At 38.9% G+C, this 22,148-nt stretch overlaps 1 protein-coding gene across 1 annotated transcript in view; it reads left to right on the forward strand.

The window, feature by feature from the left end:
- The window catches only part of XKR6 (XK related 6), a 270,228-nt gene that overhangs the window by 39,281 nt on the left and 208,799 nt on the right, over positions 1-22,148 (forward strand). The gene's annotated exons all lie outside the window — the stretch shown is intronic.

Genomic DNA, 22,148 nt, shown 5'->3' on the forward strand with positions numbered 1-22,148 from the left:
TAAGAAGATCATGGTTTCTGTCTCAAGCTTCCTGTCGAGCGGAGACAAATTGAACAAGAGTAGTTGGTGCTGTGAGAGGTGGGTTGTCTGATTTGGGCACGTGTGGCTGTTTATTGCTTCGTTTGTGCCAGCAAAGACCTCTTTGGTACTGTGAAATCTGCAGCCTGAGGGATGGGTAGAGTCTGGCAGAAGAGTGGGCGAAGGATGTATGAGGCAGAGGGCGCAGTTATGAGGGAGGGAGCGTGCCTGGGGAGAGTGGGGTTCCTGTACAAGCAGACCCAGAAGGCTGAAGTGTACGTATGCAGGGGGAGAGCAGGACACGGTGACTAGGGCCACATGGTGAGGGTCTTGTAAGGACTTTGGCTTCATCCTAAAGGCTCCAGAAGGCATTGCTGGAAGAAGATCAGGTTCTTTTATTAAGTTTTGGGGAAGATCACCCTGGAGTGGAGTGGAGTGGAGTGGAGCAGAGATTGATGGGAGGTTTGAGCAGATGTGGGGAGGCCAGTTAGCCTTGTGTAATAATGGTCTGCAAGGGGTGATGTTGGGTGCTTTGTGAGAATTAAGTATTAAACTCTCTACTCTGAGAAATCATTGAAATAGGTGGAAAACTGCATACTTGTGTAAAACAAACAGCATGTGCCTCTTTTCAGAAGTGTAAAGCTTTAGATAGTGTGTATGGTTCTTGAATCTCATTTAAGGATCCTGAATTCCCCTAAAGATCTGTATCCTAAAGATAGTACACGACTCTTGTGAAGTCTTTCATTTTTTTTCCCTCGGAGGGGGCGGGTGTCCCTTGTTTATTTGATTTTTTTTAATGAAACTTTAATGTTCAAATTATAAAGTCCTTGGTCATACTGATTTAAAAACAGATTTTTCTTTTCAGTTTTGAACATATCTGACTACCACTCTGGAATACTTGACCCTTAATTAACTAGTAGGGCAGGGAATTCAGTCTGCTCAGATGTTAAGTAGTGCTATTTAAAATTTGGAAGCCCGAAGCAAGACAAGGCTGAGGTGACTATAGCCAAGCCACGCAGCCTCTTTTTGAGTAATAAAATAAGCTTGTTAAATGAGCGCAGTTCCAGGGAGTATGTCGAAGACTGGAGAAGCAGGTGCCAGTAGTTGGGGGCCTCAGGATGAAAACATGGGCCTGGCCAGAAAATTCTTAATTGTTTTCATCTCTTATTGCAGCTCAGCTAAATATGAGGCTGTGCCTGTAGAAATCATTTGTATTCCCTATTGTCTTTCCCTTCCAGGAGGAGTAGAAACTTTATATAGCAGGTTTATGAGAATATGATAAGAAAATTTTAGGGTTCAGTTTTGAACTTCTCTTACTGAGAAGACTTGAAGAGAAGGATTGAAGCAGTCAGTGGAGAGAAAAGAAGACAGAGGGCGTGTGCTTTCATTTTCTCTTAGAGAATGGGATGATAGCCCATATTTATAGGCAGAGAACGAACCAACAGAAAGGAAGAGATTACATGTACATTAGAAACTCTTTTAATTTGCAAGAAAACTGCAAAAACACACTGACTGATACCCTCCCGGAGTTAGCCAACTGCACAGTTTGAGGGCACAGTCCCCAAGACAGCCCTTACTTCTGACACCAATTGTGAATTCATGAGTTTTATTTTATTTATTTTTAAAATTAATTATTTTTCGGGCTGTGTTGGGTCTTTGTTGCTGCGCTTGGGCTTTCTCTAGTTGTGGCGAGCGGGGGCTACTCTTCATTGCGGTGTGCGGGCTTCTCATTGCGGTGGCTTCTTCTCTTGTGGAGCACGGGCGCTAGGAGCACGGGCTCAGTAGTTGTGGCTCACGGGCACCAGAGTGCAGGCTCGGTAGTTGTGGTGCACAGGCTTAGTTGCTCTGCGGCATGTGGGATCTTCCCGGACCAGGGCTCGAACCCATGTCCCCTGCATTGGCAGGCGTATTCTTAACCACTGGGCCAGCAGGGAAGTCCCAGTTCATGAGTTTTAAATTACATGTCATTCTGAGTGATGAAATCTTGTGCCATACAGCCAGGGACACGAAGCATCCCTTTGTCCAGTGTATCCCGTCTGTTAGTCACTCAGTAGCCGTCTTGGTTATCAGACCAACTGTCGTGGTATCCCAGGGCTTATGCTCATGGGATATGACCCTTATTTTACTTAGTAATGACCCCAAAGCGCTAGAGTAGCAATGCTGGCAATTTGGATGTACCAAAGAGGAACCATAAAGTGCTTCCTTTAAGTGAAAAGGTGAAAATTCTCAACTTAAGGAAGGAAAAAAAATCATATGCTGAGGTCGCTAAGATCTTCAGTAAGAACAAATCTATTTGTGAAACTGTGAAGAAGGAAGAAATTCATACTGGTTTTGCTGTCACATCTTAAACTGCAAAAGTTGTGGCCACACTGCGTGATAAATACTTAGATAAGGGACTTCCCTGGTGGCACAGTGGTTAAGAATCTGCCTGCCAATGCAGGGGACACAGGTTCGAGCCCTGGTCTGGGAAGAGCCCACATGCCGTGGAGCAACTAGGCCCGTGCACCACAACTACTGATCCTGCGCTCTAGAGCCCGTGAACCACAACTACTGAGCCCGCATGCCACAACTACTGAAGCCCGCGTGCCTAGAGCCAGTGCTCTGCCACAAGAGAGGCCACTGCCATGAGAAGCCTGTGCACCTCAACGAAGAGTAGCCCCTGCTCGCCGCAACTAGAGAAAGCCCACATGCAGCATTGAAGACCCATGGCAGCCAAAAATAAAAAAAAACAAAAACTATAAAAAAGAAAAGATGGACAAGGCATTAAATTTGTACAATATTCTGAGAGAGACCACAACCATATAACTTTAATAAAAGTATATTGTTATAATTGTTCTGTTTTATTGTGTTACTGCTGTTAATCTCTTACTGTGCCTAATTTATAAATAAAACTTTAGTATGTATGTACAGGAAAAAATATTGTATATATAGGGTTCCATACTCTCCGAGTTTCAGGCATCCACTGGGGTTCTTGGAACATATCCCCTGCGGATAAGGGGGGACCACTGTGTACAGTAAACAGTACACATCTTTGTTATGGTTAAAGGAGGTAGACAGAATAAAAGAGAGGGGAAAACAATAAAGGACTTCAAGGTTGGAAGGAATTTTAAGTGATCGTTCTGTTCAACTCCCTTTTTTCAGCTAGTCAGATATTCCAATTTAAGAAACAAGGTGGAATCAGGGAGGAAGTAACCCAAAATGGAGGATGTGGGTGTAGAGAAGGAAGTCCTACCTAATTAAATTCACTTTCACCTTGTTTTCTACTTTTATATAAAGGATGAAACAGCAGCGGGTTTTTGAAAGATTTAAGCATAGGCATTCTGGAAATATTTTCATCTCATTAATTTTTAAAATAGTTTTTCACATTACAGAAGTGTGATACGTATTGGGTTGGCCAAAAAGCTTGGGTTTTTCCATAAGGTGTTATGGAACCCAATACTTACTTCAAAAGTAGAAGCCATTCTGGACATGAAATGTACAGAGCAAAAATTTCCCATAATTTCACCCTCACAGAAATAATACTATTAAAAGTTTGTTGAGTGACCCTCTATATTATTCTTACTCACTTTTATTAAAAATGGGAGTATACTATACATATCATGTTACAATTTGGTATTTTAACTTAACATCTTGCATGCCTTTCTGTATCAGTATATATAGCTCTGGTTATGTTAAATGTATATGTAGAATTCCATTGTGTTGTACATTGTGCCATAATTTGTTAATTCCTTATTGAAAATATTTAGTTGATTTCTGATGTTTTTATGAATGCAAAAATTATACATATGAATACAAAAAGTTTTTCAGTAAACTTCTTGATACATATTTACCTTGTGTACTTGTGTTAGTATTTAGTAGGGTAAATATTTCTGTATCTCATGAAACAAACATAAAAAAACACTCTAAATAGGTACCAGTTTGCATATACTTCAAAGAAGTATTATCAGTCTTTTAATCTATTTAGTAGCCAAAATTTATATATTAATTTGTAGTCCTTGTTGAATTCAAGTGGCTTTTTTTATGTTTCCGCTCAGTGAATTTTGACAAAGTGAGTACTCCCATGTGAGCAGCCTCTAGATCAAGAAACCCGAACCACAGAAATACCCTTGGTGACCCTTTAGTCACTAAAACTGCTCTTCATCTCAACTTAAATATTTTTCTGTGTTCTTGGTTTTTTACTTACTCCATCTGTTAAGGCCTGGAAGAAGTTTATTAGAAACCTTTATTGATGGATGATTTTATGTCCATTTCTCCTTTGTAGTATTTAATGTGTAATATGCACATATTTAAATTTTTAACAGTTTCATTGAAGTATAATTGACTTACAGAAAACTACACACATTTGAAGTGTGTAATTTGATATGTTTTGAAATGTATATCCTCACCCTTGGGATCCACAATTAAGATAACCAACATAGCTGTCACTGCCCATAATTTCCTTGTGCACCTTTGTAACCCCTTCCTGTCACCAAGCAACCACTGATCTGCTCTTTCACTATAGATTAGTATACCTTTTCTAGAATTTTATGTTAATGAAATTATACACTATGTTTTCGTTTCTGTTTGGTTTCTTTTACTCAGCATAATTATATTCAGATTCATCTATGCTGTTGTGCATATTAATAGTTCATTCCTTTTATTGCCCAGAAGTATTCCATTGTAGAAACCCTAGTTTGTCTATCCATTCATCTGTTGATGGATACTTGGGTTGTTTCCAGTTTGGAGCTATTACAAATAAGCCGTGAACATTTGTGTACAAGTCTTTGGGCTTTTACTTTATGTGGTAAGTACCTAGTTGTGGAGTGGCTAGATCATATGGGAGGTGTATGTTTAAGGTTTTAAGACATTGTTACTGTTTTCCAAAGTGGTTATACCATTTGGCATTAACATGAACTGCGTGAGGGTTACTGTTGCTTCATATCCTTGCTGGATCAGTTTGCTAGGGCTGCCATAGCCAAATACCATAAACTGAGGGACTCACACAACAGAAATTAATTTTCTCGTGGCTCTTGAGGGTGGAAGTGCAAGATCAAGGTGTTGGCAGGGTTGCTTTCTCCTTGGCTTGTAAATGGCTGCTCTGTGTTGCCTCTTCACATGGTCTTTTCTTTGTGGTCTTTTTTTGTGTCTAAATTTCCTCTTCTTATAAGGACACAGGTCAGATTGGATTAGAGCCCACCCTAACCTCGTTTTTAACTTAATCATCTCATTAAAGACCCATGTATTCTGAGGTACTGGGGGTTAGGGCTTCAGCTTATGAAGTTTGGGACACACAATTCAGACCATAACACTTGCCAACAGTTGGTATGATGAATTGTTGTGATTTTAGCCTTTCGAAGAGATGTGTAGTGGTAGCAGTCTGCATTTCTCTAATGACTAATAATGTTGAGCATATTTTCATCTGCTTATTGCCATCCATATATCTTCTTTGGTAAAGTATCTGTTAAAATTTCATGCCCACTTTTAAGTTGGGGTTGTTTGGTTTCTTACTGTTGAGTACTGAGAAATGTTTATTTTGGATACAAGTTCTTTATCACATACATGCTTTGAAAATATTTTCTCCCAGTCTCTGGCTTGTCTTCTTGTTCTTGCAACAGTATCTTCTAATGAGCACAAGTTTTAAATTTTGATGAAGTCTCTTTTATTAATTTATTCTTTTATGGATCATGCTTTTGGTATTGTATTTTAGAGGTCTTTGCCAAATCCAGGAACACAAAGATTTTCATATGTGTTTTCGTCCAGAAGTTTTATAGTTTTAGGTTTTACATCTAGGTCTGTGACCCACTTTAAGTTACTTATTGTATATGATATGAAGTATGGATCAGTTCTTTTTTTTTTTGTATCAACATCCAATTGTTCTAGTATCATTTGTTGACAAGGTTATTCTTTACTGAATTGCCTTTGCACCTTTGTTGAAAATCAGTTGACCATAAATGTGTGATTCTATTTCTGAGCTCTGTTCTGTTCCATTGATCTTTTTGTGTATCTTTATGCCAATACCACACTTTCTTTATTACTGTAACTTTAAAAGTTAGTCTTGAAGCCATGTACTGTAAGTCCTCAAATATTCTTCTTCCTGAAAGCTGTTTTGGCTCTTCTTGGTCTTTTGCATCTTCACATGCATTTTGGAGTCAGTTTATAAACTTCTACAAAACAGCGTGTGAGACTTTTAATTGGGATCGTGTTGAATTTGTAGATCAGTTTGGGAAGAATTGAAATGTTAACAATATTGAACCTTCTGATCCAATAACACAGCATAGTTCGCCATTTATTTAGGTAGTCTTTAATTTCTCTCAACATTATTTTGTTGTTTTCAGTGTAAAGTTCTTGTGTGTGTCTTTCATCAGATTTATCCCTAAGTATTTTATATTTTCTGATAATATTATTTAATGGTATTTTGTTAATTTCAATTTCTGTTGGTTTGTAGAAATACAGTTGATTTTCATATATTGATGTATCCTGGAACCTTGCTAAAATTAGTTTTAGTAGCTTCTTTGGTAGATTCCATGGGAATTTTCTATGTAGATGGTCATGTCAGCTACAAATAAATTTTATCTTTTCATTGTTTGTTTTGTTTCTTGGCCTTTTCAGCAAAGAAAATCATTATCTTTAGTGTTGGGAAATTTTTCTAGCACTACTCTTTTAATCTTTTTTTCTCTTTCTTTCTTTGTAGTGTCAAACCTAGCCGTTAGTATTCTAGTGTATGAACAAGGAAGGGCTCTGGAGATAAGGGCTTTTATTTCTCTTGTGGAGTCAAAATAGAAGGTAGTTGTTTGGTATATGCTCTTCCCAGTCTCTTGATTGTTTTTAGTAGTTACACTGTGTCAACATATTATATAGCCATTAAATATTATAATCTCTCTTTTAACTTTCATTTAATCTTTGTTCTACAAGTAACCATACAGTTAGTTTATGCCCATAGCAGTCTTTATATACGTCTTTGTAGTCATTTTAGTTTTCTAAAGCTTATTCTCTAGTAGATTACCCAGGAAGTTGTTGACAACTCTTCTTGAGTTCTTTGCATAGTGATAACTGTTCCCTTAATACTTGAAAGTCACTTTTGCTGGATATAAAATTTTTGACTTGCATTTTCTTTCCTTTAGTATCTTAATTATGTTTCTCTGTTTTCTTCTGTCATAAAATATTGCTGACAATATCAAATGATATTTTCCTCTGTGAGTCATGTGTTCTTTTTGCCTAGAAGTCCCAAAGACTTTTCTTTCAATCCAGTAATTTTTTTAAAATTTATTTTTATTTTATTTATTTATTTTTGGCTGCATTGGGTCTTTGTTGCTGTGCACGGGCTTTCTCTGTTTGCGGCGTGCAGGGGCTACTCTTCGTTGAGGTGCGTGGGCTTCTCATTGTGGTGCCTTCTTGTTGCGGAGCACGGGCTCTAGGCATGCGGGCTTCAGTAGTTGTGGCACGTGGGCTCAGTAGTTGTGGCATGCAGGCTCATTAGTTGTGGCTTGTGAGCTCTAGAGTGCAGGCTCATTAGTTGTGGCACACAGGCTTAGTTGTTCCGCGGCATGTGGGACCTTCACGGACCAGGGCTTGAACCCGTGTCTCCTGCATTGGCAGGTGGATTCTTAACCATTGTGCCACCAGGGACACCCAGTGTTTTTTTGAGAGTATGTCTGGTGTTGTTCATTTGGGGTGAATAGTCTCAGATAAATGGTATGGTCTTTCGATATGTAGGTTTATATCATTTTTTATTCAGGAAAATGTTCTTGTATTATAATTTTCAGTATTTGTTCTTCTCCATTGCTTTGTTGTTGTTTTAGTTAGAGACTCCTATTTTCTGTTAGATTTTCCTTTCCTATCTTTAATATTTGTTATGTTTCTCTTGCATCCTTTTTATTTATCTCTGTTTTCTTTTATTTAAAAAAACTTCTCCTGGGGTTTCCCTGGTGGTGCAGTGGTTGAGAGTCCGCCTGCCGATGCAGGGGACACGGGTTCGTGCCCCGGTCCCGGAGGATCCCACATGCCGTGGAGCGGCTGGGCCCGTGAGCCATGGCTGCTGAGCCTGTTTAAAAAAAAAAAAAAAAAAAAAAAACTTCTCCTTTTAGCCATCTGTTTCTCTTAAAAGCATTTTTGTGTTTATTTGCTCTTGTCTTCTAAAATAATGTTCATTTCTAAAATGGTGTTTTCTTTTATTTGTTCTTCCTTGAGTTTTCTGAATCACCTCTTCTGTGAATTAAAAAAAAATCTGATAGTCATTCATGCCTTGTATCATTTTGATATCTTTTATCTGGTTCTGAAATTGGGGGTGGACGTGCTTTTATTTTCTGTTGGGGATATTAGCTGTTGAATATCTTTTCTTTACAGTAATTTTGTATGGCATCTGACATCAGTAGATTCTGTTGCTCATTTTTATGTGAAGTTAGTTTTCTCCATCTCTTAGAAGGAGGATTAGTTTGTTTTCCCCTCCTCATAGTACTCCTTCTTTTGTGGTTTTTTCACAGACAGCTTACTTTCTGAGATTTTATGGTTCCTGTCTCCCAGTTTTACCTAGACCTGTTCTTTCTTTCATCTTGTTGTCCCTGTTTTGTCCAGTTTTGATTCCACTCACTGCATTTTCTTCTCAATGTGGGTCCTTGTCCCAGAAGGGGGGTCCTGGAGGGTCCGTTTCAAGGGTCTATGGAGGCACACTGCTGCAGCCCTTTCAGACCTGCATTCACCTGCTATTGGAGTGGGCAAAACCTCTCCCTGTTTCAGCTGTTCATCTGATGTTGGTCCATTGTGCTTTCCAGTGGGGCTAGAAACTCGAGGGCTGTGGGGTTTCTTCTGTTCTGCCAGCCGCAGACATGCCATTGCTTTTCTCTGCTTTCTTCGGCACAGTCATCGGTAACATAGTCTTACGGCTGCTGGTGGTTTGTCCTCGCCTGCTTGTACTGTGGAGTTGGTGAGGATTCTTGTCATTGAGTTACGTCATGAATGTTGTCTGTGAGCTTTTGGTTTTGCTACCTAAACTGCTTTTATAGTCTGTTTTTATATTTCACTTAGAGAAAATTCTAGTTTTCTGTACAGAAAAATGAAGAATTTTTTTGTTATTTCACAGAGAAAAGGATCTGCTTTTATGAAGTAACAGCCTTGTGAGGAAGGCCAAGAGGGTAAATTGCCAGTTAAAACATAGCAATTTGTGTTTAATATTTACGGTTAATGCATTGTTTTATTGTGAAATCACCATAGAATGGGTTAGAGTACTAATTGCTTTTATTAGTCACCAACAAGTAACTAAAAATCCAGAATGTGGCAACTAGCTGACTATATATTAGTATGTTATTGGAAATTTAAATGTGAGGTTAATTTTTTATTATCCGCTAATAAGTGATACAGATACTTCAGTGTAAAAAAAAAAGTACTTCTTCCTTGGGATATAAGTTATTTCTTTTTATGGCTTTGCCTATTTTGAGAATAGAAAACACTTCAAGTAAAATTAGTCATTTTTGAAGACTCAGAGAACTGAGAACTTATCTAATTGTCCTCCCTATTACATCAATCCTGATTTCCCCTTTTTCATCAACTTGAAGACCCCCTTGGTTGTAATTTTGATTTTTTTTTTTTAAACTGGCAGCTTCCTGTATTATGTAGAGCAGGGGAGGGCCTAGAAGGGAGAACTAAAATTAAATGAGATAATTCTGCTTCTTCATACCTTCTCAGTTTAATTATTTCAGTAAGAATCTGAAATCAAATATAGAATGGAAAATGAATGTAGGAAAACCATCTGAGAACCAGTAGTATAGTTTAGACATCAAATCATAGCATTCTTTCAGTAGCAATTTGGGTACCTATGACATTCTATATTGAATAATTGTTTTGAATAATAAAGAAACTTGCTTGAAAAATGTGGTTTCTTAGATATATAACCAGTGTTCTGTTCCTCAAATAAAATCTGATTCTAATTCTTGGTTATTTATACTAATTGGAGAAGATGGTGGGAAAGCCGTACCTGCCAATGTTTTGACATGAGATCTGTCCTAAGTATAGGTGATTCATTGTGGGAAGTACGTGCAGGATCTCCTTATGATCCTTGCATTTATAAAATTTTTCTGGAATGGATTTTAAGGGCAGAGTTTTAGCAGGTAGTCAGTTTCTAAGGTAGAGGCAAGTGTTTTAAGAATGTTGTTTGAATGAAGTGATAAGAAGAGCCTACCTGACTGACTGCTCTTCTGTCTCCGAAGATGGAAGGGGTTGCTGCCGCCTCAGGCAGGGCAGTTAGAGAGAAGGGCTAGTGCGTTTACCGTGGGTCAAGGGAGAGTTGTTTCAAGAAATAAGATTGTGGACTTAAGTCTTATTTTTTTGGTATGTTTTATATGTCAGCCTTGTTCCAGTATTTCTTTGTTAATTCTAAAGATCTTAGAATTCTTGTACAATTCAGAAAGCCTGAGATTTAAGAGGAGAAGATAAAAAGGAAAAAAAGACTGGAAGGAGATTCAGAGCTAACCTGTTTTCTTCTTATTTCAGTTCATCAGAATCTCTCTGCTGGCTTGTGCTTTGTACATACGTTGCTCACCTTGTAGAATGGTATTTTTCCATTTAGGAAAAATATTTTTTCCTTATTCCATTTGACCCAGAAGAGCAGGTTTTAGACCTTCTCCATGCTCTCCTTTTCTTCCAGAAAACTAGGGGTGGCTGAGATATGGTGGCAGTTTGCTTGACCCTCCCCTAGAGTGGGGTAGTAGAGAACCTAGTCTTAGATAATGACTTTAAAGAGACATTTATGAAGTCTTGAGACGTGAGGGCTACTGTCTAGGTTTGAGAGAGAAGTTCTCCTAACTGTTCTGGCTAGAATATGCAAATGAAGAAAGGTTTCTATTAGCCTTGACCCCCTGTAGTCTTTATAATTGTTTCTTTTTTATTATCTAGTATGTATTGGTTTCTTGGAAGAATTAAAGCATAATTTCAGTAGACATTTCCTCCCTGCATGCAGCCCTTTGAGAAAACTCCATGGTAGAATGGTGGCTCTGTTCTGCTGCCATGTAGCTGCACGGTTTAGCATGGCCATGGGTTGACTGGACTGGAGCTAGCAGCAGGGCTAATTGTGCCCTGCCCAGGTTTCAGAAATATCAGAGAGGAATGTGGAGACATTTATGTTTTTTATTTAGGTTTGAGCCTAAAGGATGCTTTCGGGGAAGTACAGGTGATTTGAGGATGAGGCTTTTTGATAGAAGATCAGGGCAAAAGGTAGGAGGCCAGGTCATGAATGACCTCATAGGCAAATTCTGTCAGTGAGGGGAAGTCATTGCTAGGTTTTAAAATAGGAGATGGCATGATCTGATTAGGTCCATGATATAATGGAAGGCATGGAGTTAGTGCTTTTCAAAGTGTGGTCCTGGCATAGCAGCATCCCATCACTGGGGTGCTTGTTAGGAATGCAGATTCTTGAGCTCACCCCGGACCTGAACCAGAATCTCTGGGGTGGGCCCAGTCATGTTGAAGTTTAAGGTCCAAGTATTACAAAAAATATGGCTCTTTGGATCAGTAGTGCTAGGAAGTAACACTAGTTATGTAATTGAGTACTCTGTTTTAGAGATTCTTTCTCCTGGGCAGTTCTTTTTTGCTCCGGTAATCCTTATTTGTACCTATAATTTCGATGAAAAAATAAAATCCAGAGACTTGATGTTGTATTAAATTGAGCGTTTATGTGTTCAGGTTCCACTTGCAAACAGCTTTCATTTTCTATAGCTTTACAGCTTTTGGCCTTTCTCTGTATTTGTTATATAGATGGGAGAAGTATACCCTCGTTCTGTTTCCTTTAGATTCTTAATCTGGATTATGCCTCTTTAGATTTCTGTGTGGAAATGTGTGTGTGATTTTAGGAATTGAAGTTTACTTGAAAGATATAAGTAAGATACAAAGAAGAGAGTAGTGATTAAAATAGAGAATTGGTGGAAAACCTTTTATTGAGTTTTTCTTTTAAATTTATGAGGAGGGAAAATTCCTTAGAAACATAATTTTCATGACCTAACTAAAGTTAATAGGTAAAAATTCTTTTGGAATGGTTTAATGGTATAAAATACCTTCAGAAGGTAAACAGGGATTCACAATCTTCCTTTCATCCATGTCCCTCAGCCGCTGGTTCTCTTCGCCTGAGGCAGCCAGTGTCGTTTGCCTGTACACACGCGCGTGCACACACACACACACATTTGTAAATATATTACCATTAAAGTATATTTATTTTTTGCCATAAACAGTAGCATACTATACCTTTTATGATGGACAATTACATTTTTTGAAGTCTTTTGCCGTTGCTGCCGTAATATGGTAAGTGTATATGTATACCACACATGCATACACATAACACATCTAATCTTCACACATGTGTTAATATATCTACAGAATAAGTTTCTAGAAGTCCACTAGCCATGTCAAAGGGTATGTGCATGCACAGTTTTGTTAGCTATTGTCAAATTGCCCTCCATAAAGGCTATTTACACTAGAGCAAGGTACTAGCATGGTAGGTCTTTAAAGGGAAATTCAGGGTTTCTCCTTTCTAGTACCAGTTTGAACTCCCGCCAGCAATGTGAGGAGGTTATTTCTCCACAGCATCACCAACAGATTGTTTTGAATGTTTGCCAATGTGGTTGGTAAAAAGTAATTTTTCAGCAGAGCTTAATTGTGTATAACGTTGATCATCTTCTTGTTTCTGTTCCTTTCCGATGAATTGCTGATAGCTTTTGAGTATACCTCATTTACTCAACAAATAACCTTTGAGGAACTTCTGTCTGGTACTTTGTGGGCCTGGGAGATACCAAAATGAAAAATTTGCTGTGGGAAAAAAAAGTTTGCTGTGGGGTTAGTTTTTGTTTTTAAGACGGGAGACATGCTGAAGAAGACAAGCCAGGAAAAGAGTACCCCGGTATGCCTGAAGGTACATGAAGCGAAACGACTGGTTGATAGAGGATTTAGGGGACCAGGAAATGCCTATTCAGTCAGAGATACATTGTGTGTGATGTCATGACATCATTTCTGGGTCTTCTGCTCAGAGTTCAGATGGTTAGACTACAGAATCTATTATTTGGGAGCACATTTGTTTTTCACATGATTAGTGGTGACATTGCTGCAGTGAAGTGGAATATTAAGAAGGACTGAAGGTTCTGATGATGTTATGCTGATTCTAGTAGGTGTGTGCATACATGGATCCGATGTTCTTTGTAAAGGCCGCTAACTTTACTTCTCATTACCATGTCACTTTCACATTGCTTCTCACTTTGTCTGGGTGTTCCATGGCTTGTGATGGAAGGTCCACAATCTACCTTAGTCTAAAGGGGATATATATAGTATTTCATACAGGGTTCTTAATGACTGTCCTGTAGGCAAAGTGCCCAGAGCAGAGCTAGGTCAGAGCAGATCCCAAGTAGGTAGGAATGAGAACCAGTTGCAGAGTAGCCAAAGAAAGATTTTTTTTTTAAGGACCAAGTATTAGCCATAGTGGGGAGGTCCTAGTCCCTTAGCCTAAAGAATTCCAAGGAGACCATACCATTTAGGTTCAGACTTTGAATGACCCTTTCCTTTGTATCTCAGTGCCCTTGGCCCTGTCTCTGTGTAATGTCCAGGCCCTGGTTTTTGCCCCAGATGCTGATGAATCCAAGGAACATGGACGGATACTGCGAGGAGAGAAAAGAGAAACCCTGAATTTCCCTTTAAAGACCTACCATACTAGTACCTTGCTCTATTGTAAATACCATTGTAAAATGCTTGTTCTTTGGGAAACTCAAAAACTTCAGATGCAGGTCTTGACTATAAAGTGAAGAGGAACTGAATTTTAACTCTTTGCTTAAAAATATATCATTTTGGAAGCATTGAAAGTAATTAAACTTTGAGAGTGAACAGTTTAACAGCAACCCAAAAATCAAAAAGTGAAACCACCCAACAGATACAAACTACTGTGCATAAAATAGATAAGCAACAGGGATTTACTGTACAGCACAGGGAACTATATTCAATATCTTGTAATCACCTATAATGGAAAAAATCTGAAAAATATGTATAACTGAATCACTTTGCTGTACACCTGAAACTAACACAATATTGTAAATCAGCTGTATTTCAACAACAACAACAAAAATGACACCAGCTGCTCAGTAGTTTTACTTTATCTTAAGCGCTAAATGCTAGTCTGAAAATGACTTACTTGTCTTTTTTCTAGAAGTATATGTTTTGAATATGTAATGAGATTTCTTTTTCTGTGGCTTTGGATAATTAATTTTACTACTTTATTGTCAGACCTTTCATGTAAGAAGTGTGATCAGGGCTTTCCCATGCAATCTGGCACAAGAATGAAGATTGACACTTAACCTTTGTACCTCAATATTCCTTTTCCTTATCCCCTTTTATTATATATCAAGTAGATGAGATTTTTTAAAGTGAAGATTGAATTGTTTTCTCCCATTTATTGTGAACTGGCAGAAAAATGGAAAGGATCATTCTTTGAGACAGTTGACTTGGCTGGAGGAGAGGAGAAAATATTCCTCTCTGTCTTATTTTCCTGTCCCCCTTTTCACCTCGATTTAAAAAATTAGGTGCAAATGCAAAATTCAAAAACAAATTTAGGATGAATTACAATTCAGGTAGAATTAAGATATTGTAATTAAGTTATATAGCATTTGACACTAAATGTATGTAAATTGTTTTTTAAAAATTTATTTATTTTTGGCTGCGTTGGGTCTTCGTTGCTGCACGCAGTGTTTTTCTAGTTGCGGCGAGTGGGGGCTCCTCTTCATTGTGGTGCGCAGTCTTCTCATCGCGGTGGCTTCTCTTGTTGTGGAACATGGGCTCTAGGTGCGCGGGCTTCAGTAGTTGTGGCTCGCGGGCTGCAGGCTCAGTAGTTGTGGCGCATGGGCTTAGTTGCTCCGCGGCATGTGGGATCTTTCACGGACCAGGGCTCGAACCTGTGTCCCTTGCATTGGCAGGCAGATTCTTGACCACTGTGCCACCAGGGAAGTCCCTGTAGCCTTTTTAAAAATGGTATTTTATGGTGTTTGTGTCCCGTGAATATTATTCAATTTCTAGAGTCAGTTATTAACTCTCGAAGAAGAGATGGTTTGGGCATCTAGTGGGCTTCCTGTGGAAATGGAAAGCAGATCTCTGCTTGGTAACATTTAAAGTCAGGGATGAACCACTCAAGAAATGTGTGATGATCAGATATTTTTTGAAGTCCCATCAGTGGACTTTAAAAGTCACTTAAATACCTGATTTTGCAGTGATAAACCTTTTTAGCTTTTAAAACCAGTATTTTCCACAAAAAGGAGAGAGTCTTTCTCTCTCTCTTCGCCCCCTCCCGCCACCCCCCAATAATCTATCTTTCTAAATTGAGAAATCACTTGGCAAATGAAGAGGAAATACTCCTTGAAGGCAGAAATTTATCTTACTCTCACTTTTGAATTGTGGTATCTGTTTTAAAGCACAGGTACGATAGGAAATACTCACTAGGGTGACTGTCATTAAGGAAAGGTTAATCTGTGGTGTGCACTCTGCTGTAGAGCAGGGAAATGTGCACGACACAGGAGCTTGCTTTCAAATAGGTTAACACGAAGAGCTTCTGCATTTAGAGTGATTTAATTCTGAAGGTTAGAAGAGACCTCAGAGATCATCTAATTTAGCCAATCCTCCTAATTGTATAGACACAGCAGCTGAGACTCAGAGCATTTAAATAGCCCATGCAGGCAAAGCTGGCATTGTAGCCAGAGCTCCTCACTTGTAGCGCACTGTGCAGTGCTTGAGGGGTGGGGCAGAATCCCCCTGAAATTGACCTGTGTGCTTTTCACCTGAAAACTCTGCATTACTACCTCATAAAGCAGGGCTGGCGAGAATGGAAATTTTAGGTAATAGTAATATTTTTGAGTCATTTCATGTGTTCACTGTGCATTGAACTCCTGCAAGATACCTACATTGTGGCTTTGACTATGTTCCACAGTACGAAGTAGTCATCTTTGCACTGTTCATTCCTAATTAGTTAAAAATACTCAGTTTTATATCCTCTTGAATTAAAAAATGGTGTTTTACATTTCCAAGTAAATGGCTGTATTTAATAGCCTTTTGTTGTTATTTTCCAGTTCCCTTGCAGTTTGGCTAGCAGATTTGGCTAGCAGATTTGGCTTGTGTTGGTTTTTCTTGTGGAATATGTTGAGATTTTCTTCATGGCCTAATATGTGATCAGTGTTTGTGAATATTCAAATGTATATTTGGAAAGAATGTGTATTTTCTGTTAAGTACGTGTGTGTGTGTGTGTGTGTGTGTAAAATGTAGCTTATTAATGGGTCTTTCAAATCCTTTATGTCCCTACTTATTTTTTGCCTGCTTCATATTTTGATTTCTCAGAAGGGTTTTGCCATAGTCTGAATGTGTCCCCCCCAGATTCTTATGTAGAAGTCTAGCCCCCAAGATGATGGTATTAGGAGGTGGATCTTTTAGGAGATGATTAGGTCATGAGGGCAGAGCTTCCATGAATGGGATTCGTGCCCCTATAACAGAGGCACTCGAAAGCTTCCTTGCCCCGCTCTGCTATATGAGTATGCCAGGTCTGCCCCTGGGAAGAGGGCCCTCACCTAAACATGCTGGCGTCCTGATCTCGGACTTTCAGCCTCCAAAACTGTGAGAAATAAATTTCTGTTGTTTATAAGCTCCCCATTTATCCAACTTACCCATTGGTATTTTGTTACAGCAACCCTAACGGACCAAATTTGTTAAAGCCTCCCTCAGTGAATGTTAATTTGCCAAGTTTTGTGATACTTTTTACCAGAGCTGTGTTGGTGGGTATATAAAATTTATTATTTTTATCTTCTTAGTGGATTATTCAATTTATTATGAAATATTCCTTTTTGTCTTGTTTATTGTTTTTTTTAAATTCTACTATGAAACTAGTACTGATACACCTATTTCTTTTGGTATATCTTTCTCCCCCATCAGTTCTCTGCACAGATGAACCCTCCATAGACCCAGCCTGGTGACCGTATAAAACCTTCTGTCCCTCTCTATCCCTCTAGTCTGCCAGCGTCTTATCCCCATTGTGTCTTACCTTTATACCACTCAAGTGTTTCTTGATTTGCTTATGGTCTGCCTCCCACTTTTGAGTGTTAGCTTCAAGAGAGCAGAGGTGGTACTTGGTCCCATCCTCCCACCCCCATCTTCGTCTTAAACATCTTGCAGAGTCCTGGCATATAGTGGGCATTTTATGAATGTTGAATGAATGAATGGGGTAATGGTTAGCATAAGAAGTGGTCAGCAGGAGGCCATCATGAGGTTGGAGCGTCGCTGGTATGTTTAAAAGCACGATTTTGGAGGGGGTGCAGTTGTTGGTGATGGGGCTGTGCGCTGACCGCAGCAGTGGGTGGCTGAGGTTAGGGGCAGAAGGGGTGACTGGAGCCCCGGACTTGAAAGGCCCGATGGCTGGGATGGGTTTTCAATGTGGGCGTTGAAACCCCTGACAGAGATCACAGGAGTCCTTTGGCTTTTATCGCAGGAAGGTGAAGGAAATGTTCACTCACGGGTGCTGGGCTCCCTGCACCCTTTGTGCTTCAGACTGTCTGTGGCCCTTAGTTTTGGAGGAACTCCTGGAAAGGAGGTTTTAATGTTCTCGGTCATAGTTTCTTCTTGGAACTAGAGAGGTGCTGCCCTGTTGCCTTCTGCCGTGGAATGTGGCTGCGGGAAAGTCGGAGGCCAGCCTGATTTCTTTTCCTCCTGGTGGGGATTGCTTTTTCTCCCTGCATGCTTGAAGAAGTCTTCAGTTATAGCCTGTCTTTTCCTTTCTTTTGAGTTGAGAGCATTGTATGTGAAAGAAGACGAAATGCAGCTGCGTTAGGTAATTGACCTGTGAGCCCCCTTAATTAAATCTTAAAGTGACTAGAACTCTTGTGTTTCTGAATATTTATTCCTTTACTTGTACGAGGCTCCTGGGCATTGGCAGAGATCAGAAGAACTATTCTAGGTCTGGGCTGCGTCTTCCTGCAGTCACTCGGCTCTCCAGGCCTCCTGTTGGATGGGCTCTGATTGTGACCTGAAGCCCAGACTGGCCGTGAACCTACAATTGTATTTCAACCAAGTACAATCAACATGATTCCATTCTAGAATTAATCCCTTCAGTCTGTCTAATAGGGCTCCCCAGTGTTAGAATCCGATTTTTCTCTAACAGTAAGACCTTTGGTTAGTTACACACCTTCTGAAATTGCACTCAGTTGGGTTTAGAAACTAGGAGGACTTAGGACCCTAGAATTTCCTTCGGGGCTCAGAGGCGGCAGGGTATAGTGGATGGAGTATGGGTTTTGAAGTCAGCCCCCCCTGAGGTCAAGCTGCAGAGGTGCCTCTGATTAATTTGATTCAGCACAAGTTGCTTGGCATAATGGGATAGTGCTTGGAACCTGCCATAGAGTTGGTTAAGTGATCATAGTTTTTATCAGTATTTTGTTAATTTGTGTAGCTGTTGCATATTGAGCTTTAAGGACATTTAAATTTGAACACGTTAAATCTAGTTAGTGCTACTTCTAGGTGGCTCGTCTTATATGCTGGTTAGTGTTTTTCCTTGATGTAAGCAAATTACTGTAGTCAGACTCTAGTTTGTTAACCTGTGTTAATTGGGATTAAACTTTGAGATGTCGTAATAGTTGGCCAGCTCCCTGTTTTATCTCCTGCGCACTTGGGGCTCTTTAGCTTATGGCTTTAGGAAAGTGGCCTCTTTTATCTCAGGTAATCTTTCTTCAGCCCCTCTCAGTGGCAACACTCTCAAGCTCGTTTTGAGCGCAGTGTTAAATCATGGACTGGGGCACCGGGGATAATCTTAAGTATGGCTCATGACAAGTTAGGTCATCATAGAAGCCAAAGGAGGACAGTTTGCTGGTGTGTCTTGACTTGGAGACTCTTCTCTCCATCCTTATAAGACTAGCTCTTCAAAATATTTTTAGCTGCCTCCCTGAGACCTGTATTCATCGTTGGCCTCCCAGTCTGAGCATATCCCCTATTGGTCCTAATAGAAAAGATGGTTAATTTTTTATGCCTAGCACTTTACAAAGTATTTTTATTGTCATTATCTCAGTTAATCCTCACAACAGTCCAGTGAAGGATCTTCCTTTTACACATGAAAAGAAACCCCAGAAGTCTGCAGAGTTGAAGAGACTTGCTCCAGACCATGTGGTTTAGTGAAATGAACCAACTCACCCACATACAGTGGTGTTGACACAAGGTTTTGTGTTGTCCTAAACTGCCTGAGTGAGATTCTGTTTCAAATAATATAAAATAAAATCCTGTGTGTGGGGTGTTTTTTTTGGGGGGGAGGGGTGAAATTCACATAACATAAAATTAACCATTTCAGAGAGAACAGTTCAGTGGCATGTAGTATGTTCAGTGTGGAGCAGCCATTACCACTACCCAGTTCCAAAACATTTTCATTGCCCTAAAAGAAAACCTGTACCTGTTAAGTAATCACTCCCTATTTTCCCTTCCCCCAGCCCCTGGCAGCCATCAATTTACATTCTGTATATGAATTTACCTATTCTGAATATCTTATACAAATGCGATCTTTGTGTTTGGTTTCTTTCACTTAGCATAATGTTCTCAAGGCTCATCCACATGTAGCATTGTATCAGTACTTCATTCCTTTTTATACCTGAATTATATTCCATTGTATGGAGTTACTGCATTTTATTGAACCATTTATCTGTTGATGGACAGTTGGGCTATTTCCACCTTTTGGCTGTTGTGAATAGCGCTGCTGTGAACATGCACGTACATATTTCTATTCTGTTACACAGCACTTCATGCTCCTGGGTATTTACCCAGGGAAACCATATGTCCTTGAAAAGATTTGTATAGGAATGTTCATAACAGCTTTATTCATAATAGCCCAAAGTTGGAAGTATTCCGAATCTTGATTGGGGTCTTGGTTATATAGTGGATATACTCATTGAATTGAAACCTAAGATCTGTTTAATTTCACTATACATGAATTTCACTTTATTTTTAAAGAGAAAGAGAATAGGGCAACCCATGAACCTTAATTAGAAAAAAAATTCTGGCTGCTGTATTGTTTTAGTCTGTTTGGGCTGCTGTAATAAAGTACCACAGACTGGGTGGCTTCTGAACAACAGAAATTTGGTTCTTGTAGTTCTGGAGGCTGGAAGTCCAGGATCAGGGTGGCGGCATGGTTGCGTTTTGATGAGGGTCCTCTTCCTGGTTCATAGTGGGAGCTTCTTCCTTGTGTCCTTGTTCCTTTTTCTTGTGATGGAAGGGGTGAGGGAGCTCTCTGAGGTCTTCTTTTATAAGAGCACTAATCCCCTACGTGAGGGTTCCACCCTCAGGACCTAATTGCTTCCCAAGGGCTCCATCTACTAATACTGTCACCTTTGAGGGTTAGGATTTCAACATAATGAATTCTGGGGAGACACAAACATTTAGACCATAGCATATATTAATATAGGGGGGTAAGAGTGGAAGCAGATCAGTTAGCAGTATGGCTTGGCTCAAGATGGTATCAGTGGAGCTGAACACTGAGTTGGTTAGTCAGATAACGGAGGCAGTTTTTAACACTGTTTATTCAAATACCAATCAGAGTAGCCCCATCTGCTGCTCAGTTGTACTAGAGCAATAACCCTGTGGTGGAGAATGACACACAAGACTGTTTACCCTGAGGTGTTTAAATATATATTAGATAACGGTTTTCAAATATATACATTAGACAATATTATATATAATATCTATATATAGATAATATATATATTATAAATAACCCTGTGGTGGAGAATGACACACAAGACTGTTTACCCTGAGGTGTTTAAATATATATTAGATAACGGTTTTCAAATATATACATTAGACAATATTATATATAATATCTATATATAGATAATATATATATATTATAAATAACCCTGTGGTGGAGAATGACACACAAGACTGTTTACCCTGAGGTGTTTAAATATATATTAGATAACGGTTTTCAAATATATACATTAGACAATATTATATATAATATCTATATATAGATAATATATATATTATAAATAACCCTGTGGTGGAGAATGACACACAAGACTGTTTACCCTGAGGTGTTTAAATATATATTAGATAACGGTTTTCAAATATATACATTAGACAATATTATATATAATATCTATATATAGATAATATATATATTATAAATAACCCTGTGGTGGAGAATGACACACAAGACTGTTTACCCTGAGGTGTTTAAATATATATTAGATAACGGTTTTCAAATATATACATTAGACAATATTATATATAATATCTATATATAGATAATATATATATTATAAATAACCCTGTGGTGGAGAATGACACACAAGACTGTTTACCCTGAGGTGTTTAAATATATATTAGATAACGGTTTTCAAATATATACATTAGACAATATTATATATAATATCTATATATAGATAATATATATATTATAAATAACCCTGTGGTGGAGAATGACACACAAGACTGTTTACCCTGAGGTGTTAAATATATACATTAGACAATATTATATATAATATCTATATATAGATAATATATATATTATAAATATGTATTAGATATATTAGATATTCTTTTGCTTAAATTTCTGTGCTCACTAAACAAATGCTTGATTATGATTTGGCTTCCCGTGCTGCACGTCTACATGCAAAGAGCTCAGTGAGCAGATGATTCAATTATCTGGTTCCCTTTGATTAATATATGGGTTTCCAATATGGTTTGTCTGTGGACAGGCGTGGGTGAAAATACATTGGCCAGAGGGCTCTCATTTCTCTTGGTCCCCTTGGCTGTTGTAATTTTCACTTAACATTGCTGAATTGGTATTCCGGTTTGAGTTAGTCCGTTGAAAGTCAGTCGGTCCCTGGGAGATGGCTGTACTCGATACACTTAATGATCATTTTGCTGACCCTGTGAGGAGGAGTCTCTGGACCTTGAAAACTCAGCAAGCTAATCTAACCCCAGAAGGCTTGTGTGAGACATAAGATGTTTTCGCCAGGTGACATAGCCCTGCTTCTTCAAAGCTGAGAGATAAACATGAGCGAGCTTTGCTTAAATCTGAATTTCTGTAATTGAAAACCAGGAAAGAGGCAAACACGTTAGTTTTCGGAATCAAGATAATTGCAACACCTGGATAGGTTGGAAAAATAGGCCAAAAGTAAGGTGAA

Source organism: Phocoena phocoena, chromosome 6 (assembly GCF_963924675.1).
Source record: "Phocoena phocoena chromosome 6, mPhoPho1.1, whole genome shotgun sequence".
Classification (NCBI taxonomy): Eukaryota; Metazoa; Chordata; class Mammalia; order Artiodactyla; family Phocoenidae; genus Phocoena; species Phocoena phocoena.